The sequence below is a fragment of the Poromitra crassiceps genome, assembly GCF_964638095.1.
Source record: "Poromitra crassiceps genome assembly, chromosome: 9".
NCBI lineage: Eukaryota > Metazoa > Chordata > Actinopteri > Beryciformes > Melamphaidae > Poromitra > Poromitra crassiceps.
The window spans coordinates 11,803,020-11,825,519 of NC_139630.1; positions in this window are offsets into that span (position 1 = coordinate 11,803,020).

A 22,500-nucleotide genomic window follows, 5' to 3' on the forward strand; every position below is an offset into this window, starting at 1 on the left:
TTAATTTGTTTGTTTTACCTGTGTCTTTGTGGACACAGTTTGTTTTGTTTTCTCGTATTAAGATTGTTTTGTTTGGTTTCATTTTAGTTATTATCTTGCATATTTTGTTTTGTTTGTTCATTTCCTAATTTCCTACCCCCCTAATGTGTTTTATCCTTTTCAGTTGCTGAAGGCCGGTGGTGGTGGTGCTGGTGATCCGGGTGGTGGTGTCCCCTCTTCGTGTGCTGTGTTTCCCTGGGATTTGAGTTTCTTCACTACAGAGTGTGCGTCACGTGTGCCTGGGGTGATTTTGTATTATTTTGGTGGATTCCTCTCCCTTGTCACTTGCCCCTATCTAGCCACTAAGCCTCAGCTTCTGAAAGGTATCCCTTCCCCTTCCCGGTGTGACTGAGTTTTAAAAAGAATCTTAAACTTGATTTAAAATAAAGACTGTTAAATTGTGGAACCACGTCTCTGGCCTATTTGAGTAACGAACCTGTGTGTCCTACTGTGTGTCCTACTGTGTTAAAAAGTACATAATTCCCTGGGTGAAATTCCCAGGGTGGCGTTGTCTGGCAACTTAGGAATCTCATGTAACCTTATTACTCTAAACATATATTGAGACTTTTCTGCTCACTCTCGCTGCCGCCACAATAAGGATTTTATAATGATATTTTGGGGATATTATAGGCATATTTTAGGGTTTTTCTGCACCTCACCTCTCACTCTCTCATGTCCTTTTCATCCTCTACTTTTCCTATTTCTTCTCCTACTCCTTTTCCCTCACACACACACACACACACACACACACACGCACACGCACACGCACACGCGCACACACGCACGCACACACACACACACACGCACGCATGAACATACACACACACACACGCACACACACACACACAGACACATGCGCGCGCATGCACACACACACACACACACACACACACACACAGCATTACCACAGACAAAAAATACGCAATAAATGCACAACTTGCATGTACGTTAAATACAGTCAATGGTTAAACATCAACACACTTTGCCATTTGCTAAATATAGAACCTGAGCAGGAAAACACCACAGTAAATATGTAAAAAGCACAGTGACCTGAGGTACAACATTGGCCTTTTTCTTTTCTTTTCTACCTTTATTTAAACAGGAGGAGTCTCACTGAGAGCAATGCTCTCTGTTTCATTAGCACCCTGTTCACATTCACACACACATTCACACCTGGAAGCTGACCAGTACAACCACAGTCTGATCTGCTGACACTGAGCAGCTCCACTGGAGCAGGTGGGGTTAAGAGCCTTGCTCAAGGGCAAGGGCACCTCGATGGTGCTGAGGGGGACAATCGCTAACTGTCACTTTCCCCACCCAGATTTATCCTGCCGGTCCTGCATGGGGATTGAACCAACAACCTTCCGGTCTCTTCTCTAACTACCACTGCCCACATATAAGTAGTTGGCCCAGTTCATAACAGTTTCAGTAAATGTATTTATAGAGTGCTTTTATCCAAAGCACTTTACAATGAATATCTCACACTCACATTCACATTCACCCACCGAAGGCAGCAGCAGCCATGCAAGGCACCAACCAGCTCATCAGGAGCAGTTATATGTCTTGCTCAAGGACACTTCAACACACTGCCAGGATGAGCCAGCCTCGAACCGGGAACCTTCCGATACCCAGACCACAGCTCTACCTACCTACCAGTACCCCCCCACACACACACTCTCTCTCTCTCTCTCTAAACAGTGCAGTTGACCCGGTTCATAACAGTTTAACTTCAACAGATGTTCCATTGCAGAGCCTTTCAAACACCACCATGACATCAGTCCTACCTGAGCAACACAGTAACATGAACAGCATCAGTCTGGAATCCATTTTGTCAGCTTGTCTTAACTCGTCTCGTCTTAATTCGCTGTCTCTGAAGAAGCGTGTCTGTCTGTCAGCCAGCGTGTCTTCTTAAAATGGTGTCTCCTGGTGTGCTGGGTATTTATATTTATGTGCTGTTTACGCCCCATCTCTTATCTCCTCATCAGCTTCATATGTGTTTTTCTCTGATAGGCCTACCACAGTGATTTCCTGTAGCTTCACGATGTCTCCAACACAACATCACAACACAAGTCCACTGTCTATCATTCAGTTTGATCTAGAGAAGCACAGCTCCAGTTAGTTATGTGCAGTGTTGGGCAAGTTACTGAAAATGAGTAATTAGTTACAGTTACTAGTCTCAAAAGTTAATTTATTACTTTACAGATTACTGCCTGCATAATAAATCATTAATAGTTATTGTTCCTGCATGGGATACTTGAACATTCACTTATTGAGGAGGCTTATAGCTTATAGTTCTGGCTGCAGCTGCAGAGCATTTTTGCCGGGCAGGGAGGACTAGGTCTGAAGATCATAAACCAGATAATCCTCTGAAGTTATCCACTATTTTCACATCCTAAAGTAACTAGTAACTAGCTCATTTAAATTGCAGTCATTGTAAAGGAGTTACTAAATTTGACAAAGTAGTTAGATTACTAGTTACTGCAAAAAGTACTTTGACAACACTGGCTGTGTGATTTGATCTCAATCCATTATTGGTTCTGGGACATCACAGATGGTGCAGATGAAGTACTCGGATCTCAGCTCTCTGCTGTGTCTCTAAGACCAGCAGGTGGTGCTGTTTCATCATTTCTCAACACCTGAGTCCACTGAGGTTCTCTTTCAGCCAGCAGCATTCAACAGCTCAAGAGAAAAGAGGAGAGAACAGAACATAAGAGAAGCAAAATCCCATCTCATATGTATGTATGTACGGTATGTATGTATGAGATGGTGATATATATATATATATATATATATATATATACATACATACATATATATATATTAAAACAGTTATTTTTAATGGATATGTTTATGGGAAATTAATGACAACTGAGGGATAAAATGTAAGGCTTTGGTTTGGTGGTGATTCTGACTGTGTGTGTAGCCTTTTTTTTCTGCTTGTTCTTTTCAAATGACGGGTTCTCAACTTGTGCGCCGCAACCTAAAAGTGGGTCTTGGGGCCGTTTTGAGTGGGTCACGGATGTGTGCCACCTTGAGGATGCCAGTATCCATGGCCAACATTACTGTATTTCAGAGGCTATTATAGCGGCCTCGTTTTTAAAGCTAGAGTTAACATACTGTTCTCAAACTAGAAGACCTAAGGCACACATTGGTCCCAACCATGCTAGCTTGTCAGGAAGGCTAAATAATGCTCTATACATTTTGGTGGCATGCTGGCAGTCTGAAATTTGGGTCGCAACTTAATGACTAAGGAAAAATGTGCGTTGTGAGACTAGATCAGTTGAGAACCTGTTTTAAATGATTTTTCTTGTCCTCATTTTTGCCTATTTATTCGTCTTTTATAACCAGTTTCTGCAGCACTTTGGTCCAAACTTGTTCTTAACACACTATTGGACCAAAGTTTATATGAAAGATTTATCCTGGATATTCAGTATTAGTGAAGCATCAACACAAAGTATTCCATCATTAACATATTCTAGGTCACCATCAATTTATCTAATGAGTATATCTGGCAAAAATGACCATGACATTTCAAACTCCGGGTTAAAGGTACGATGACGTCACTCTCACCATGAAACAACAAATCATACATGTGACCGGCATCTTTTCAGGACCGGCGTTGAAATGTTTTTGCACAGAATTCTTGCTCAGCAAAGATTGGATTGGAAAGTATCAAATTGCTTATTTAAACCATGTATCATAGTAGTACACACAAGAAGGCAGGTACAGGCAGTTTTGAACATGCATGAGAGAAACCCCCCCCCCCCCCCAAAAAAAATCTAGGTTTTTCAGGTTCAACATAAATCATCATGACATTAATGTAGAGTCATCAGCATGACCAGAGATGAGCAGTATTTTAAATACATCTATTTAAAATACGTATTTAAAATACATTTGTGTATTTTCTAATTTGTATTTGGCTGGACCGAGAAAAATAAGATGTAATTTGCATCAAAATACTTTCAGATCTTGTATTTTATGTATTTTAAATACATAAAATACATTTTATTTTATTTTATTCTCAAATGGACACATTTTAAACATTGACACAAGGTTTAAACTGTGGAATAAAAAAAAAACGCAATGTGAGATGTCACTTCTACTCCTCTGATTGGCTTACCCTCAGAACAATCTCAACCACAAATCAGAGGCAGAGTAGGGTGGGAACGTAGTACTGAAGCGTCATGTTGGTGGAAATTCCCCCAGAGATAAAGTACTAAAATTTATTACTTTATCTCTGGGGGAATTTCCCCAGAGATAATCATCATCACGTGATGATTAGATATTGCATGCTAAGGCAAACGCTGCCCTATCTACAAATGAAAGTGTTTACTGCATCATGCAAACCAGTGTATCATATTAGAGAGACACAGCTAACGCTAATTCAACAAAACAAAGCAAAACAACAATAACAAAAGGATGTTTGGTTCTGAGCTTTAGCGGGGTGCAGAACCATGAGTCCCCCTGACCCTCTGATTAAAGCTGTGATGAACCCGACAGAGTGCCACATTACACCAGGCTGATAGAGTAGAAGTCTAATGCTACAGCCTGATGCCTGAATGATTACAAGCCTGTTGATTTAACTGTCATGAAGGTGTTTGAGCGACTGGTCTGTAACATTTATCCTCTGTTGAAATGGACAGGGAGTCTAACTCAAACAGGACAGGAAGTCTGACTAGTACTGAAGCCTCGTGTTTGTGGAAATTCCCCCAGAGATAAAGTACTAAATGTGATGGTTAGATAAGCCTATTGCATCATGCTAAGACAAACACTGCCCTATATATCTGCAAGTCAAACTGTTTACTGCATGCAAGCCATCATATTAGAGAGACACAACTAATATTAAAAAAACACCTCCATGCCCAACTCAGCTCTACAAAGTGGATAAATAAATATACTGTTACAAAGCTGACAACCTCCCTGTTTCCATACATTAGCCACAGGCAGTAGCGGAGCGTACGCCGGGGCAGAGGGTGCGGCCGCCACGGGCCCACTCGTCAGGGGGGCCCATCAACAAAAAAAACAAAAAATTTTTTTTTTTTTTTTTTTTTTTTTTGCAGGCCAGGCCACCTGGCTGGCAACCTGTGTTTTTATTTTTCTTCTTCAGAACAAGCTTGTCTGTAAAGTGGCTTCACTGTAGTCTTTCTTGGACATAATATTACTTGGCTCAGTGAGTGACAAATTGTGTTTTCGGATATAGGGGCTATCAGCTATTTTACAGTTGTGACTTAAAATGACTTTATTTAATAAAGTCAGTGGTGTGAGTCTGAGAGGAATTCAATCAATAGACAATAACATTGGTGTGTTTAAAATTAGATATTCCACTAAATATGGCTAAAACCGATTCAAACATGCAAAAAAGGCACATTTTTCTTCGCGGCCTGGCAGGCCCGGTTCTACGGGGGTGCAAAAGCATGCATTGCACCCTTATTTGTCTGCATGCTCAGTTGAAAAGTAAAAAAATGTATAAATGCTACAGCTGCACACTTACTGTTTAAACTTGAATTATAGTTGTTGTTTTTCTTTGTTCTTTGATGTGATTTTATGGCTTTTTGGCACCTATATGTAACCTTTTAAGGTTGAGATAATTGTATTATCATTATATGGTCCAAATATTTCAGTAAAGCACTTGAAACACTTGAAATATTCTTGCTTGGGTGGTATCATTCTACTTGAAATGATGGTCAAATGCATTATTTTTAGTAAAATAACATGTCAAATTTTTCGGCCGGCCGGCCTTTGGTCGCTCCGCCCCTGGCCACAGGATTAAGTTCCCCTCACCATGAATGCCATACTGCGGCACCATGGTTACATGTTCCTGAAAAGTCACCTTTTGTGGTGAAATAAATAATGTTGCTGTATTTCTATGTGTGCAGCATGTTAAATAAAGACTAGGCTATATGTGACAATTTACTGACATGGTGGATGTGAAGTTGTTTATAGGGGACCTACTATCATAACATAACATTCATAACAGATCTCATATCTATGGCTAAACATGGTCAAAGCTCCAAAACGTGAGGTTACTGTAACATGTAGAAATGCTACCTGTAACTCAAGAGCCCTCACAGAAAGCAATTAACAGCTGAAGTGAAGGAGAAATAAGTTGTGATGAAAAAAAACAACTGAAATGGAAGAACTGTAGTGTGTTAGACTCTAACACAGTTAGAGGGTACACAAAGGAGAATACTGCCACAGAGGACTAAAGAGATGATTTACCATCTAAAGAAACCAGACAATTTCACAATTGAGAAGCTGGAATCAGAGAATTAGGACATTTTTCCTTAAAGCCCCAATCAGTAAGATTTTTGACATTTTTTACTGTAATATAAGAGCTTTTTAGTCTTAGGACATGGTAGATTGACTTGTAATAGGGAGACTCTCGGCTTTATTTATCCCACACCGCCCTCCATTGGCCAGCACTGGGACTAAGCAGTTTGCTGCCAGCGTCCCGTGTCAATAAAATAGAAAAAAAGAAAAGGATGCGCGCATGCGCTGTACAGCGTAAGCGCTGTCTGCATGAAAGCAAGGAAGTAACTCGATTCGGATTTGCTATGAAAATGATGTTTCACGGAACTATGGATTATTATTTCATCACGTGGTGAGTACCCGATGTCACAACATGTACATAGAGCTTTCTGGCGCTGTGTTTTGTTGACTTTGAACGGCGATATCGTTATCGATACTAATGCACGCAGAGGGCGCAGTTGGAAAACTTACTGAATGGGGCTTTAAAGAAATGGCTCAAAATGATTAATAGATCATCAAAATAGGAAATTAATGTAATATTCGGCAATAAATCGATTAATTGACTAATTGTACAAAATACGTATTTGTATTTCAAATACATTTTTCAGACCAGTATTTTGTATTTGTATTGTGATACATTTTTTGAGCAAGTACTTGTAATTTGTATCAAAATACTTTTTGATGTATTTTCGCCCATCTCTGAGCATGACAGTAAGCATCCTCCAAAACACGCTAAATATAATCATCATTATGGGTAGATTTCATATCCACAAATGCAAGTGGAAAAAAAGCAAACCTTCCATATCCTGTTTTAAAAATGAATGCAAATATTATTTGACATCTTTAAAGAAGCAGGAATACAATTGTATATTATCAGCATTACTTTATGCTTTCAAATAGCTGCGATATACTTCTCGGAACTATCCTTGGAACTATGGTTGATGCTAGAATGGAGCTACGCGAGTCACATGTTGATCAAGCATTTTGGACTGCCGTTGGCCCAACTCTCTCTTCAATGACTCTGGCCATGAGGAGGTTGGGTTTAGGCATGAGGAGTGACGATTGGTTAGGGTGTTAGAGGAAGCCAATCAGAGGCAGAGTTAGGCAAGTCATCTCCGAAACATCCTTGGGGAAAAAAAACAAGAGGGGTGGGGGCATGAGGAACGGGGCTGATGGGAAATATAGTCTTAATGTGAAGAAACAGGTGCTCAGTCAGCTCCAACATTATTTCCTGGTTCCATGTCGTTTGTTTCCCTCCAGGAAACTTCCCGGACTCCTGCAGGATCGAAGCGTGCACTTTGACCCCTGAGGAAGAAGCACGCTGCATCAGGAACAGATGGACTTCTGGGAAATGGCGGCTCCTCCTACCTCCTCAGAAAGTATGTCACTGAATTTGAGAGATACACTCTTAGGCTCAATGTCCATACAGCGTTTTTGTCTGAGCACCGGTGCCCTTTTCTCATTAAAGACAATAGAAAAGGTGCACAACTGGCTACTGTTCCTGAAAAGCGCTGCAGCCGATGTCCCCCCTCCCCTCAACCACCAGGGGGAGGGCCCTCAGAGCAGAGCACTTTAGAAAAAATGAGAAATGTTCAACTTTTCAGAAAATCGCCGGGTGACGTGAACCACTCTCTCCAGCCGACCAACATATGGAGAAAGTGAAAGTAGTGATGGAGAAACAGGATGATCAGCATGATCACTGGACAGATGACCTGTCAATCATGATTCATGCCACAAAGCACAGTCTGCTTTATCATCTATTGACTCTAAATGGGATCATAATTGACTAAATGAACATCAGGCTGTATTGAAGAAGACTTAAAACTAGTGATTGAGAACATCAACTCATTAGGAAAGTGTTTACTAAGGTCATAAATCAAGTGAGAAGTAGGGTCATTTTCCCATTGACTTAAATTTGTATTGTAATTTATACAATATATGAAGCTACTGTAAGAGAGGCTATAAGCACGATACTTGCCGTTCACTCTTGGCCGCATGCCCAACTCAATTAAACAATGTGGCGGTTTAGCCTTGTTATCGGCGAGCGGTTCCCTTCACAGTTGAGTTTCTGTTTCGCCATGTGTAGGTGTAGCAGTGCCTGGTGCCATGTGTAGGTGTAGCAGTGCCTGGTGTAGGTGCCTGGTGCCATGTGTAGGTGTAGTAGTGCCTGGTGTAGGTGTAGTAGTGCCTGGTGTAGGTGCCTGGTGCCATGTGTAGGTGTAGTAGTGCCTGGTGTAGGTGTAGTAGTGCCTGGTGTAGGTGCCTGGTGCCATGTGTAGGTGTAGTAGTGCCTGGTGTAGGTGCCTGAGGTGCCATGTGTAGGTGTAGTAGTGCCTGGTGTAGGTGCCTGAGGTGCCATGTGTAGGTGTAGTAGTGCCTGGTGTAGGTGCCTGAGGTGCCATGTGTAGGTGTAGTAGTGCCTGGTGTAGGTGCCTGGTGCCATGTGTAGGTGTAGTAGTGCCTGGTGTAGGTGCCTGGTGCCATGTGTAGGTGTAGCAGTGCCTGGTGTAGGTGCCTGGTGCCATGTGTAGGTGTAGCAGTGCCTGGTGTAGGTGCCTGAGGTGCCATGTGTAGGTGTAGCAGTGCCTGGTGTAGGTGCCTGAGGTGCCATGTGTAGGTGTAGTAGTGCCTGGTGGAGATCTCCCCTCTACTGGGTGCACTTTTCTAGCTTACTGTATGCTGTAAAACTGAGCATTTTAACATTGGTGTCTATGGGGATGGACCTGCTTTTGCAGCCAGCCTCAAGTGGCCATTTGAGGACCTGCAGTTGTTGGTACTTCCGTGTTGGCTTCATTTTTCCAAGACAGAGGTTGCCGTTTGGTTATTTCACATGTTTTAAGGTTTTAAAGGTCATCAACACTAGATGAAACATCTGTCTTTTCTCTCTGCAGCTCTCTCCTCACCACAGTCATCAGTTCGGAGGGGCGGAGCTTGCGGTGGGGGGCGGAGCAATCAGTCACGTCCGGCTTATCATCGCTCCGGACGGAGGAGTGAGCCGGCTGAGGTTGTGGGGACGCCCCGCACCGGCCGCCAAACTGTGACACACACACACACACACACACACACACACACACACACACACACACACACACACGCGCGCGCATGCACGCGCACACACACACACACACACACACACACACACACACACACACTCACACACACACACACACACACACACACACACACACACACACACACACACACACACACACACACACACACACACACACACACACTTTAATGCTCCACAAATACAGGGAATGAAATGTAACAGGGTTAGACTAGGGCACACATACAGTAGCACCTTCTCCTGCACAGCCAAGCTGCCTATGACAGTATTTGGCTTTGTTCTTTGTCATGACAGTATTTGGCTTTGTTCTTTGTCATGACAGTATTTGGCTTTGTTCTTTGTCATGACAGTATTTGGCTTTGTTCTTTGTCATGACAGTATTTGGCTTTGTTCTTTGTCATGACAGTATTTGGCTTTGTTCTTTGTCAGCCAGAGATTAGTTGGGAATATTATCAGATATTTGATCAATCTGGGAATATTTTCCTTCCCAATGTTGTGGTAAAGGTGTCTACTCACCTAGCAAAACCTGTGACGGCTGCTGAAAGTCGGGGTACCTGAGACCTTATCCAGGAGACATTGAAAAGGTTTAATTCTGCCTTAAGCAGCTTGTGCTTTTTTTTGTGTGATGTGGAATCGATTGCAAGCATTTGTTTTGCACCAAAACCACTTATTGTCCAGAGAACGTCCACGCCCACTTTTTTCACTCGTCGTAAAGCAATTTTTGTGTGTGAAAATAAATATGTACATGTTGGAAATCATCTTTTCAATGGTTTGGCCTACAATAGGCCTACTGCACAGTACAGTACATGGTTTCTGGGATTTATGGGGTCGAGGAATTCTGAATTGTTGTTTTACCAATTTTTGACCTTCAAATCCGATTTTCAGCTCCAAAAGGTCAATTTTTCAAAGTGGTGTAAAGTTGTGTAGAGCCTTTATATTAAGGCTAATGAAAATTCCTGTTTATGCTGAGTTGACTTTGAGATGAGGGAACCCTGTGGTATGAGTGAGACTTTGAGACGAGGGAACCCTGTGGTATGAGTGAGACTTTGAGACGAGGGAACCCTGTGGTATGAGTGAGACTTTGAGACGAGGGAACCCTATGGTATGAGCGAGACTTTGAGATGAGGGAACCCTGTGGTATGAGTGAGACTTTGAGACGAGGGAACCCTGCGGTATGAGTGAGACTTTGAGACGAGGGAACCCTGCGGTATGAGTGAGACTTTGAGACGAGGGAACCCTGCAGTATGAGTGAGACTTTGAGACGAGGGAACCCTGCGGTATGAGTGAGACTTTGAGACGAGGGAACCCTGCAGTATGAGTGAGACTTTGAGACGAGGGAACCCTGCGGTATGAGTGAGACTTTGAGACGAGGGAACCCTGTGGTATGAGTGAGACTTTGAGACGAGGGAACCCTGCGGTATGAGTGAGACTTTGAGACGAGGGAACCCTGTGGTATGAGTGAGACTTTGAGACGAGGGAACCCTGCAGTATGAGTGAGACTTTGAGACGAGGGAACCCTGTGGTATGAGTGAGACTTTGAGACGAGGGAACCCTGCAGTATGAGTGAGACTTTGAGACGAGGGAACCCTGTGGTATGAGTGAGACTTTGAGACGAGGGAACCCTGCAGTATGAGTGAGACTTTGAGACGAGGGAACCCTGTGGTATGAGTGAGACTTTGAGACGAGGGAACCCTGCAGTATGAGTGAGACTTTGAGACGAGGGAACCCTGTGGTATGAGTGAGGGATTCTTCACCAGCTGGTAATGGAGCTGGCATAACAATATAGCTTGTCTTTTACACATGAACATCCAACCAGTTGCCATCAGGTGGCAGACATTGATTTTACACTTCTTCAGTTTGTGCCATGTGGAAGCTCTGGCCTCCACACAGGTAACATCTGCACCTTGGTAAACATTTTAAATGAAATATATGCATTGGGGGGTCATACAGTATCAGACACAAATTATTATTCAAAGTAGAGTATATGCTGAGATCTTTAAAGAGCACTGATTTCATTAGGTGTGGCCAGTCTATTCAGCTCTGCGGTTTCTAAACTTCCACCATCTTCAAACTCTGTTCCTGGAGGATGTGAAGGTTTTGCTCGGTGTCTCCTGCAGTTTCCAGACTGTGCAGAACACCTGACCCCCTGCTGTGTGGAAACCAAATAAAATATTATTTCTAATGCTTTTGATTGAGTTGATTCAAGTTGATGGGTTTGAAGCCGGACGAGGACGTCTCTCTCTCTTCTCTCTTTCCCAATGATTACTGTCTCTCTCTACTTTCAAGGGTCTAATAAAACCAAAGATCATAAAGATAAATAAACTAGAGACTCTTGCAATGGGATAACACCCGCTGCTACGCCAAGTAATGGTGCAATGACATGCATGAGAGAAATAAATGAGTTTGGTGAAGCAGGTGAATGTGCCAGATTGATTCAATATGTCGAACCATCCCCACATGGTCAAGGTTGATCCTATGTATTGACATATCTGTGGAATGTGCAACATTAAACATGGTTTCCCTGGCTCACCCACCTGCAAACAAAATGGCCGAAGGATGACCGCCCGGCTCACAACAGTGACAACCTAGAGAGCATCTTGTGATGCGATCACACAGCTGCATCTTATCATCACCACTTCAAATGAATGAATGTGGGCCAGGGGCGTAAAGTGAGGTGGGGCAATGTGTGTGTGTGTGTGTGTGTTGATGTAGATGTCAACTACACACCTGTAAGGTTTCATGACTGCATCTTGCATGGTTTTGATGCTATCGTGCTCACAAAAGCGGTCCACAGACAGACAGACAGACATAGCCTATAAACACCTGGCAAAGTACTCAAAAACAGGTTCTGTGGTAGTTCCTACAGTACATTTTGTCTTGATGACACACACACACACACGGTAAAAACAATGCCAGTCCTGCTGTCCTGGCTAGTAACAATGCCGTGCTGCATTGCAACCATTGAGACTCACCAAACTGTAAAAACATGGTTGCTGTGCTGCATTGAAACCAATGGGAATCAGAAGGCAGAGCTGTACAGACACACAGACTGACTTCCTCCACTGCAGAAAGGCTGGCACACACTCAGAAGGATGGACACTTCCTTTGCCTCAAACACTTTTTCTCTTTATTCAGTTTTTTTTTTGGTTTACAAAGAACAAAAATCAAAACAGAGAAAATATACAATCAGCTGCATAATAAGCTCCATGTCCACAGAAAGCATTTTTTGAGCTGCCAGCGCCTTTCTGTAATTCAGCTTCTATGGTCAAGAGTCAAGACACGCTAGGAGCACTCCTCTTCTCAGCACCATGCCTGGTGCAGCACTCCTAGTAGGGGGGGATCAACTTTTTCAGAAGAGCGATGTTCATCAGTCACTTTTTTCAATCAACCAATCAAAATCGGGGAAGAGGCGGGCCTAAAGAGATCAACAAACATGGTGGAGGAGAGATATCTCTGCTTTTTGGGGGGTTCCGGGTGAGAATGATCAATGATATTATCTTGTTGGGTTGATGTCAGCTTGCTCTTTACCTTGTGCTAATGTTAGCTAACTGTCAGAGTCAGCTCCGCACGCTTTGGAAGTGCTCTGGACATTCATATTTTTGATATCCAAAGTGTTCCGCCATGGGGAAGGTTGGGGGACTTCCTGTGGACACAGCCCCTAACACTGTTTTCTTTAAAAGCTCTTTTCTGAGCAGTGAAGTAGGAAAGTTTGAGGTCTGAGCTCTTAAAGGGGTTTCTTGGACTCTGAGCTCATCAAGATCAGACCAGGCAAACTTTTACTTCAGGCAAAATCTTCAAGTAAAAAAAATAGACAGTTGAAACTACACACTGTTTACAAGATAGAAGTGATAAATAACAAAATTAATAATAACAAAATAAAGCAATATACAAATGAGAGTTGTAGATGTGTTTAGCATTTAGCAGTCTTCTTCAAATCTTTTCACGTTTGCTTTTCCTGCCCAAGTCTGCTGACTGAAGCTACACATCTCAACACTAAGCTCACACATCTAACTCAATACATCCGAAACACTCTATATATAAACTCACACATCTAACTCAATACATCTGAAACACTCTATATATAAGCTCACACATCTAACTCAATACATCTGAAACACTCTATATATAAGCTCACACATCTAACTCAATACATCTGAAACACTCTATATATAAACTCACACATCTAACTCAATACATCTGAAACACTCTATATATAAGCTCACACATCTAACTCAATACATCTGAAACACTCTATATATAAACTCACACATCTAACTCAATACATCTGAAACACTCTATATATAAGCTCACACATCTAATTCAATACATCTGAAACACTCTATATAAGCTCACACATCTAACTCAATACATCTGAAACACTCTATATATAAACTCACACATCTAACTCAATACATCTGAAACACTCTATATATAAGCTCACACATCTAACTCAATACATCTGAAACACGCTATATATAAGCTCACACATCTAACTCAATACATCTGAAACACTCTATATATAAGCTCACACATCTAACTCAATACATCTGAAACACTATATATAAGCTCACACATCTAACTCAATACATCTGAAGCACATAATGATGATTTACACAAAGAGACATGCTCTCCATCCTCAGATCTTCAGGCTGGTCTAAAAATCCAAGTTTCTCTGAAGGTCAAAGCCTGTTCTTCCGTTTTCAGTGTCTTTACCAACCAGTGGAAGGCCCTACAGCTCTGAGCTGTCAACATGTTCCTGCTGACCTGTGGAAACCTCTTGTCTCCAAAACAACTTCTGAATTAAGACTTGACCAGTAACTAATTTGTTTAAAAAAGGTTTCATAAACTCAATGGTTGTAGATATAGGAACAATTATATAGGAACAATATTTAAATTTTACAGCCAAGCCAGAATTACTCCATTGTGATGTTTTACATGGGAAAAAATAATTAACTCCGTTATGGGTTCAAATCAGGGCCAATAGGTTTGAGATGAAAAAAGAAAAACCAAAACCATGACAGACAAAACAACAATTGAGTTGAGTTGATCAGTTCTAAACCTGTAAAACATTAAGTTCAGTAAAAAATAATATTGACAAAATACAAACCGTAATTTTTTTTTTAAACAAAAATAATTTGTAATCTTTTTTTTCTTTTTTTTTAATACTTGCTTTAAGCATTTTGTCAATCATGCAAACTCTTTTTTTTCTTTTTCTTTTTAAATAGCTTTCTCAAGTTCAGTTTTCTCTCGGGTATTGACTCTATTTCTTGAAGTGGAGAGGGTGTCTCTTGGTGGCAGTTCAGGCTTGTTGCTGCTGCCTGTACTGTGCTTCTAGTTCAGAAAAAGTTTGTACAATGGCCGCACATCATGAACCACAAGCAAGTTAATATATTTTAAGTTGAGATTGCTGAAAAATGTATGCAGATTGCTTTGTATAAACGGTCATACATTTGTACACCAATGTAGATCATCCTTGCTTGTTGGTCGAGAGCAGAGCTACAACTGCTAGTTAGATCTGAGACATGTACCTGGCTATTAAAGAGTGATGCTGATAGATAGACAACAGCAACATGTCCTGACTTCGTTTTCAATGATTCTGTTTTTCCTGCTGTGACTTTAAAGGGAACAACTCTGTCACTGCCTTCAATAAGATGGTGGCCAGGTGGCTGTGTGAGAGCTGAGGCATCCATCTGGAAGTGAGATGAGCTCCTTGGAGATCCTACTCTGTTGCAGGGCCTCCTGCCTCTTGACTCAGCCTGCCTTCAGCACTGGAACCACGCAGGTCATCATAATCCAGCTCAATGTTCTCCTCTCGTCCTTCAGCTCTGGAACCACGCAGGTCATCATAATCCAGCTCAATGTTCTCCTCTCGTCCTTCAGCACTGGAACCACGCAGGTCATCATAATCCAGCTCAATGTGCTCATTACATACATTACATTACATCATTTGGCAGACACTTTTATCCAAAGGGACTTACAATAACACATTTTTGTCAGCAATAGAGAAATCAACTATGCAACAACAGTCTATGACAGCTACAACTTCTGAAGGAATAGTGGTAAAGTTTTTTTTTCTTTTTCTTTTTTTTTCAGAGAGAGAGAGAGAAAGATGTTAGTTCAAGAAGGGCCCAGATGGAGCCTGAAAAGGTGTGTTTTTAGTCTTTGCCGAAGGATCGGCAGTGATTCGGCCGGCCTGACCGAAGGTGGAAACTCATTCCACCATTGAGGGGCCAGAGACGAGAAGAGTCGCGAAGGGGATGAGCGACTTTTGAGCCCCCGTAGCGGAGGAGGGGCGAGGCATCCTGCACTGGTGGAGGAGTGGAGGGAGCGGTGAGAGGTTTGGAGCCTGACCATAGATTGCAGGTACAGAGGAGCTGTCTGGTGTACTGCCCTGTAGGCCAGAACCAGTGTTTTGAATTTAATGCGTGCCGAGAATGGAAGCCAGTGAAGGTCCCGGAAGAGGGGAGTGACGAGAGAATTTGGGTTGGTTGAATACCAGACAGGCTGCAGCGTTCTGAATGAGCTGAAGCAGTCGGATGTCAGCGGCAGGAAGGCCGGCCAGAAGCACGTTGCAGTAGTCCTTCAGCACTGGGACCACCCAGGTCATCATAATCCAGCTCAATGTTTTCCTCTCTTCCTTCAGCACTGGAACCACCCACGTCATCATAATCCAGGTCAATGTTCTCCTCTATTCCTTCAGCTCTGGAACCATCCAGGTCATCATAATCCAGCTCAATGTTCTCCTCTCTTCCTTCAGCACTGGAACCACCCAGGTCATCATAATCCAGCTCAATGTTCTCCTCTCTTCCTTCAGGTCTGGAACCACCCACGTCATCATAATCCAGCTCAATGTTCTCCTCTCTTCCTTCAGGTCTGGAACCACCCACATCATCATAATCCAGCTCAATGTTCCCCTCTCTTCCTTCAGCACTGGGACCACCCACATCATCATAATCCAGCTCAATGTTCTCCTCTCTTCCTTCAGCACTGGGACCACCCACATCATCATAATCCAGCTCAATGTTCTCCTCTCTTCTTTCAGGTCTGGAACCACCCACATCATCATAATCCAGCTCAATGTTCTCCTCTCTTCCTTCAGGTCTGGAACCACCCACGTCATCATAATCCAGCTCAATGTTCTCCTCTCTTCCTTCAGCACTGGGACCACCCACATCATCATAATCCAGCTCAATGTTCTCCTCTCTTCCTTCAGGTCTGGAACCACCCACGTCATCATAATCCAGCTCAATGTTCTCCTCTCTTCCTTCAGCACTGGAACCACCTACGTCATCATAATCCAGCTCAATGTTCTCCTCTCTTCCTTCAGCTCTGGAACCACCCACGTCATCATAATCCAGCTCAATGTTCTCCTCTCTTCCTTCAGCTCTGGAACCACCCACGTCATCATAACCCATCTCAATGTCCTCCTCACTCCCTTCATCACTGGAATCATCAAGGTTATAATAACCTGTCTCGATGTTCTCCTCTCTTCCTTCAGCATCTGAACCACCAAGGTTATAATAAACCAGCTCAATGTTGTCTCTTCCTGGATTGTGCCTCCTTTTGGCCTGGAAAGACATGACAGCAGCTGTTACTGGATCACACCTCTCTTCTAGCTAAAGTTGTACAGTCTAACTGTTTCATTTAACCAATCCTCTACTGAGTAAAGATGTTCAGTACCTTGCAGTAGAAACAGAGGGCAGTGACGAGCAACAGCAGAGTCAGCAGCGGGACAACATGTCTGACGATGACATCTGCTGGAGAGGCTGAAACAGATTCAGAATCATCACATCAGATCAGCTGACATCATGAGAACAGCTCCCATTAAACATAAAGCTCATGTTGCTCGTAGTGATGCCAAATGTATCGGTTAAATATCAGAAATGGACAATTTTTGCATTGTTGACTACAACTGTCTCATCGGCTGATAAGATTAAATACACCGATGGCAGTGATAGTCATTAACATAATTTGCGTCACCATCCCTAATCTGTTCCAAAGACGTTCAAGTGTGAATGGAAGAACAGCTACCAGCATGAGTTAAGAAATGTGATTGGTTTATATTAATTAAAAAAGGGGCATTTTTGATTATGTGAAAGAATGTTACGATAAAAGATGTTCCTTAAATCTATATGTTAATTTGCTTTCTAATTTGGACTGTCTGTATGTCTGCCCTTCGCGTATCTTGAGAACCGTTTGTCGGATCGACGTGGGTGCATGGGGGAACGGGCACTGCACTAGTTTAGTTTAATTTCATAAAGAACATATTTGGTTATGTTAAAGTTGTTACAATATAAACTGATGCTTGCAGTATATCTGTATTCCCTGCAAATTAATATGAAGGGCAGAATATACGATGATTTTTGCAGGGCACAAATGGGTCAATACGAATATCGGTATCGGCCCATCATTTTCATATAGGTGCATCGCTAGTTGCCTTAAAACCCTTAAAATCACTAAATGAAGGTCACTTTTTTTTCTTCTTTTTTTATGGTAATCTGAGCCACTCTACAGATTATACTGATGTTGATGGACAAAAGCCACAAATCTGTCATAAATCGGGTTTCAGGAGGGAAGAATCTGGCCTGCGGTCCCCTGTCGCATGTCATCCCCTCTCCCCCCCCCCCCCCCCCCCCCCCCCCCCTGCCCGCTCCCTGTCCCATCCAAAATAAAATAAAGGCGAAATGCCCAAAAAATTATTAATATAAAAAACTCAACATCACATCTAGACCGCATAAAACCAGGTCCAGTTCAAAGACCATTACATTTACACATTTCAAATCTGGGCTAGATTACCAAGGGGACCCTAGACTGTCACCAAGAAACACTTTGAGATTTGTGAAACTTTTATCCTATCTCTGAAAATGGAAAAAATTAAGATTGAATTGTTTTTCCCCATCTAGACTGCATAAAACCAGGTCTAGTTCAAAGACTATTACAGTTACACATTTCAAATCTGACCTAGATTACCAAGGGGACCCTAGACTCTTACCAAGAAACACTTTGTAATTTGTGAAAATGTTATCCTATCTGTGAAAATGGAAAAATGGAAGCTTTCATTGTTTTTGCCCCATCTAGACCGCATAAAACCAGGTCTAGTTCAAAGACAGTTACACTTATACCTTTCAAATCTGTTCTACATTACCAAGGGGACCAATGGTATTCACTCACTATGTGAGAAATTTTGTGCTTTTTTGAAGTAGTCCACAATTGTTATAAGCACATTTGTACATTAGACGCTGGGAAATGGCAGCCATCTTGGGATTTGGGTCAAATCTGACTTCCCTCCCAATCTGAAAATAAACCTTATGGTATTCCCTAACTATGTGTGAAATTTCACGTTTCTTTCAAAAAGTGCACAATTCCTCTATTTTTGTTTGTTAAAGCCATTGGGGGGTTAGTGAGTGAGTGAGCGAGCGAGCAAGAATAGTCGTAGGACGTACATTACGTCATGAGAACATTTTAAGTTACAGTATTGTGAGTATATGTACTGCTGCATCATGTAAACAGCAATATTTGTGGAATATTGTCTTTTCGGAATAAGGGCAAAAACTGGAATATTCTCCACCAGGTTACCTGAGACAGTGAGTGAGAGGGGCTGGCTCTCAGAGGAGAAGTTATGAGAGAAAACATAGATGTGATAAACACATCTGTAGATCCCTTGGTGGGCGTGGCCTGCAGCAGGAAACAGGAAGTGGGCAGTGAGATTGGCAGGTGGCTGGGTGTGGTTGTCTGCTGTGTTGAGGGCAGAGTGATTGGCAGCTGGCTGGGTGTGGTTGAGGGCAGAGTGATTGACAGCTGGTTGGGTGTGGTTGTCTGCTGTGTGGGAGGCAGAGTGATTGACAGCTGGCAGGATGTAGTCGTGTGCTGTGTTGCTGGAGGTGAGGTGGAAGAAGCCTCCTGGGTACTGTGGCTGGATGGAGCAGCTGATGGTGAAGCTGGAGGAGCCCCTGAACACCTGAAACCCCTGCTGCTGGGCCTCAGAGACCCCGTCCATGGAGGAAGAGAGGGAGATGTTTGGCTGAACTAGCAGAGCTGTGGAGAGGGAGATGATTGGCTGGAACAGCAGATCTGTAAACAGAGAGGAAGATGATTGGCTGAACTAGTAGAGCTGTAAACAGAGAGGGAGGTGATTGGCTGAACCAGCAGATATTTAAACAGAGAGGAACATGATTGGCTGAACTAGCAGATCTGTAAACAGAGAGGGGAGATGATTGGCTGAACCAAAGTGATGAATGTTGATGGTTGAAAGGTGACAGGGTTTGTCTGTTAGCAGCCACCATACAAGACAGAGAGATGCTCCATTCATAAGACAGACAACTGCTACATTGTAACACAGAGGAGTCAGAGAGCAGCCTGACACTGTGGAAGCAGCTGAGGATGTGATGTCACTGGTCAGTATTACCTGAGCAGATCAGCTCCAGACTGGAAGAGCTATTATATGATTTTGACTTTCCTGCACACTCCCTCAGTGCAGACTCAGACCCATCACAGAGACAATGAATCACCCAGTCCTCACGAGACGTTGAGTAAGGAAGATACTCTATCCATTGTGTGGAAACAGCAGAGCCACATGCCAGCTGTCTGCACACGACAGCTGCTGACTTCAGGTTCCAGTTAGAGCTCTGGTTATGCACCGTTGCCCAGTGTCCAGTAGATATTTCAATCTGCAGTTCACCAGCACACCGACTGGCTCCTCCCACCAACCTGACATCATCAGGCTCTGAACAGAGACAAGAGAGACATTAGTAAAAGAAGTACCTGTATATTCACTTTGATTAGAACAGAAATGAAGCCATATCCAAGCTGCAGCTCCTCACCTGAGCAGGTGAGTCCAACAGCTTTGCCAGGTGAGCAGGTGTTTCTAGCTGAGCCTGAGCTTCCACAGTCCAGGAGAACAGACTCATTGCCTTCACACTGGAACCCTTTGGTCCACATTGGAGCCTCCACTTCTCCATAGAGCGCCCCCTGGTGGACTGAGGGAGCCCCACAGCCAAGCTCCCTACAGACCACCTCTGCATCCTGCTGGTCAAAGTCAGCTTCACAAACCGAGGACCACGACTGGTTAGACTTCACCTCCAGTCTCCCTGAGCACAGACTAGTCCCATTCACCAGCCTCACAGACTCTGGAGAGAGAGAGAGAGGGGGGGGGGGGGGACAGAGAGAGTTTTGAATTGAGATGCTAAGTTACGTCAAGTTTCCTTCTGCAAAAACAAACAAAATCACTGCCATTCCTTTGATTGCAATGTTATAATGGTGATTTTAGAGCCTTCTAGATGGGCTAAAGCCCTAAATGTCATCACAGTCTCACTAAAGTGGGTGAAATAACCGCAGCGCAGTCCGTGTTTGATGAGCTCTCATAAACTCAGTTTTTAATTTAGAACAGAGCTTTCAGGATTAGCAGAAACTAGACATTCAGGCAAACAGGTAGATACCAGCTCTGTTAGGCTAGCTCATAACATACCTGTACTGTAGCTCCAAATTCAGTGAAGTCTGAATGAAATTGGGCTCATGAGAACCACAAATCTCACTTTTATAGTCAAGTCAAGTCAAGTCAAATTTATTTATATAGCACCTTTCATACACAAAGGCAATTCAAGGTGCTTTACAAAAAAATAATTGAAAAAACAAGCAGCAAAGCAATGCATATATAAAAAACACAGCCGACAGTTTTAGTTAGAATATATACTCAAATTAACAAACATGAAACATTATTTCTGTTTTAAATAAGTTACAAGGCATTCTTCAGTATTATTATTACATGTACAGTCCATTTGTTGGAAATGTACAGGAAAACAAAATTAAAAATTACAGGCCGAATACAGGTTTATTCTGCCGGGCTGGAGAGAGGCAGTAGTTTAGTAGCAGTTAAAGGCAAGAGTAAACATAAAGGTCTTTAGCTTGGATTTAAAAATAGGCAGAGTAGGGGCGGATCTAATGTGTTCAGGGAGTTCGTTCCAGTTATGAGAGGCATAGTGGGCAACGCGGCTTCACCATGTTTTGATTTGGTCCTCGGGACAATTAGTAGACCAGTGCCTGAAGATCTCAGGGATCTGGATGGTTCATAGTGTAGAAGCATTTCAGAGATGTAGTGTGGGCCTGACCCGTTGAGAGATTTGTAAACTATTAGCAGAATTTTAAAGTCTATTCTAAGATTTACTGGCAGCCAATGCAGGGATTTGAGAACTGGTGTAATGTGTTCAGCTTTCTTGGTTCTTGTTAGAACTCTAGCAGCCGCATTCTGAATGAGCTGTAGTTGTTTAATAGCTTTTTTGGGAAGACCATTGAAAAGACTGTTGCAGTAGTCTAGCCTGCTAGAAATGAAAGCATGAATTAGTTTTTCAAGATCTTGTTTGGACATATAGCCTCTAATCCTTGCTATATTTTTTAGATGATAGAAGGCAGATTTTCTTATAAGCTTGATGTGGGAGTTGAAATTTAGATCAGAGTCAATAATAATGCCAAGATTTTTTACCTGGTCCTTTGGCTTCAAAGATAGGGATTCGAGGTGAGCAGTAACTTTGAGCCTATCTTCTTTTTTGCCGAAGACAATTATCTCTGTTTTGTCTTTATTAAGTTGGAAATTCTGGCACATCCAATCATTAATTTGCGCAAGGCACTGACACAGTGTCTCTATGGGGGCATAGTCATCCGATGAGAGGGCTATGTAAAGTTGGGTGTCATCTGCATAGCTATGGTAAGCTATTTTGTTTTTTTGCATAATTAGGCCTAGAGAGAGCATATAAAGGTTAAATAGGACAGGACCTAAAATTGATCCTTGGGGTACCCCACATGTCATTTTGGTTTGGTCAGATGTGTAGTTGCCAATGGAGACAAAGTAGTTCCTGTCTTGCAGATAAGATCTGAACCACTCTAGGACCGTGCCGGAAAGCCCGACCCAGTTTTCCAGTCTGTCCAGTAGAATTTCGTGGTCAAAGGCAGCGCTGAGGTCTAGTAACACTAAGATTGAGATTTTACCTGAATCAGTGTTCATTCGGATGTCATTTATAACTCTGATAAGCGCAGTTTCGGTGCTATGATGGGGTCGGAAGCCTGATTGCAAGGGATCTAGGGATTATAGCCCCCATGTCTGATGTGTCAGATACATCAGCATAAAAACTGTGTTCTGCATGCAGTGAAAA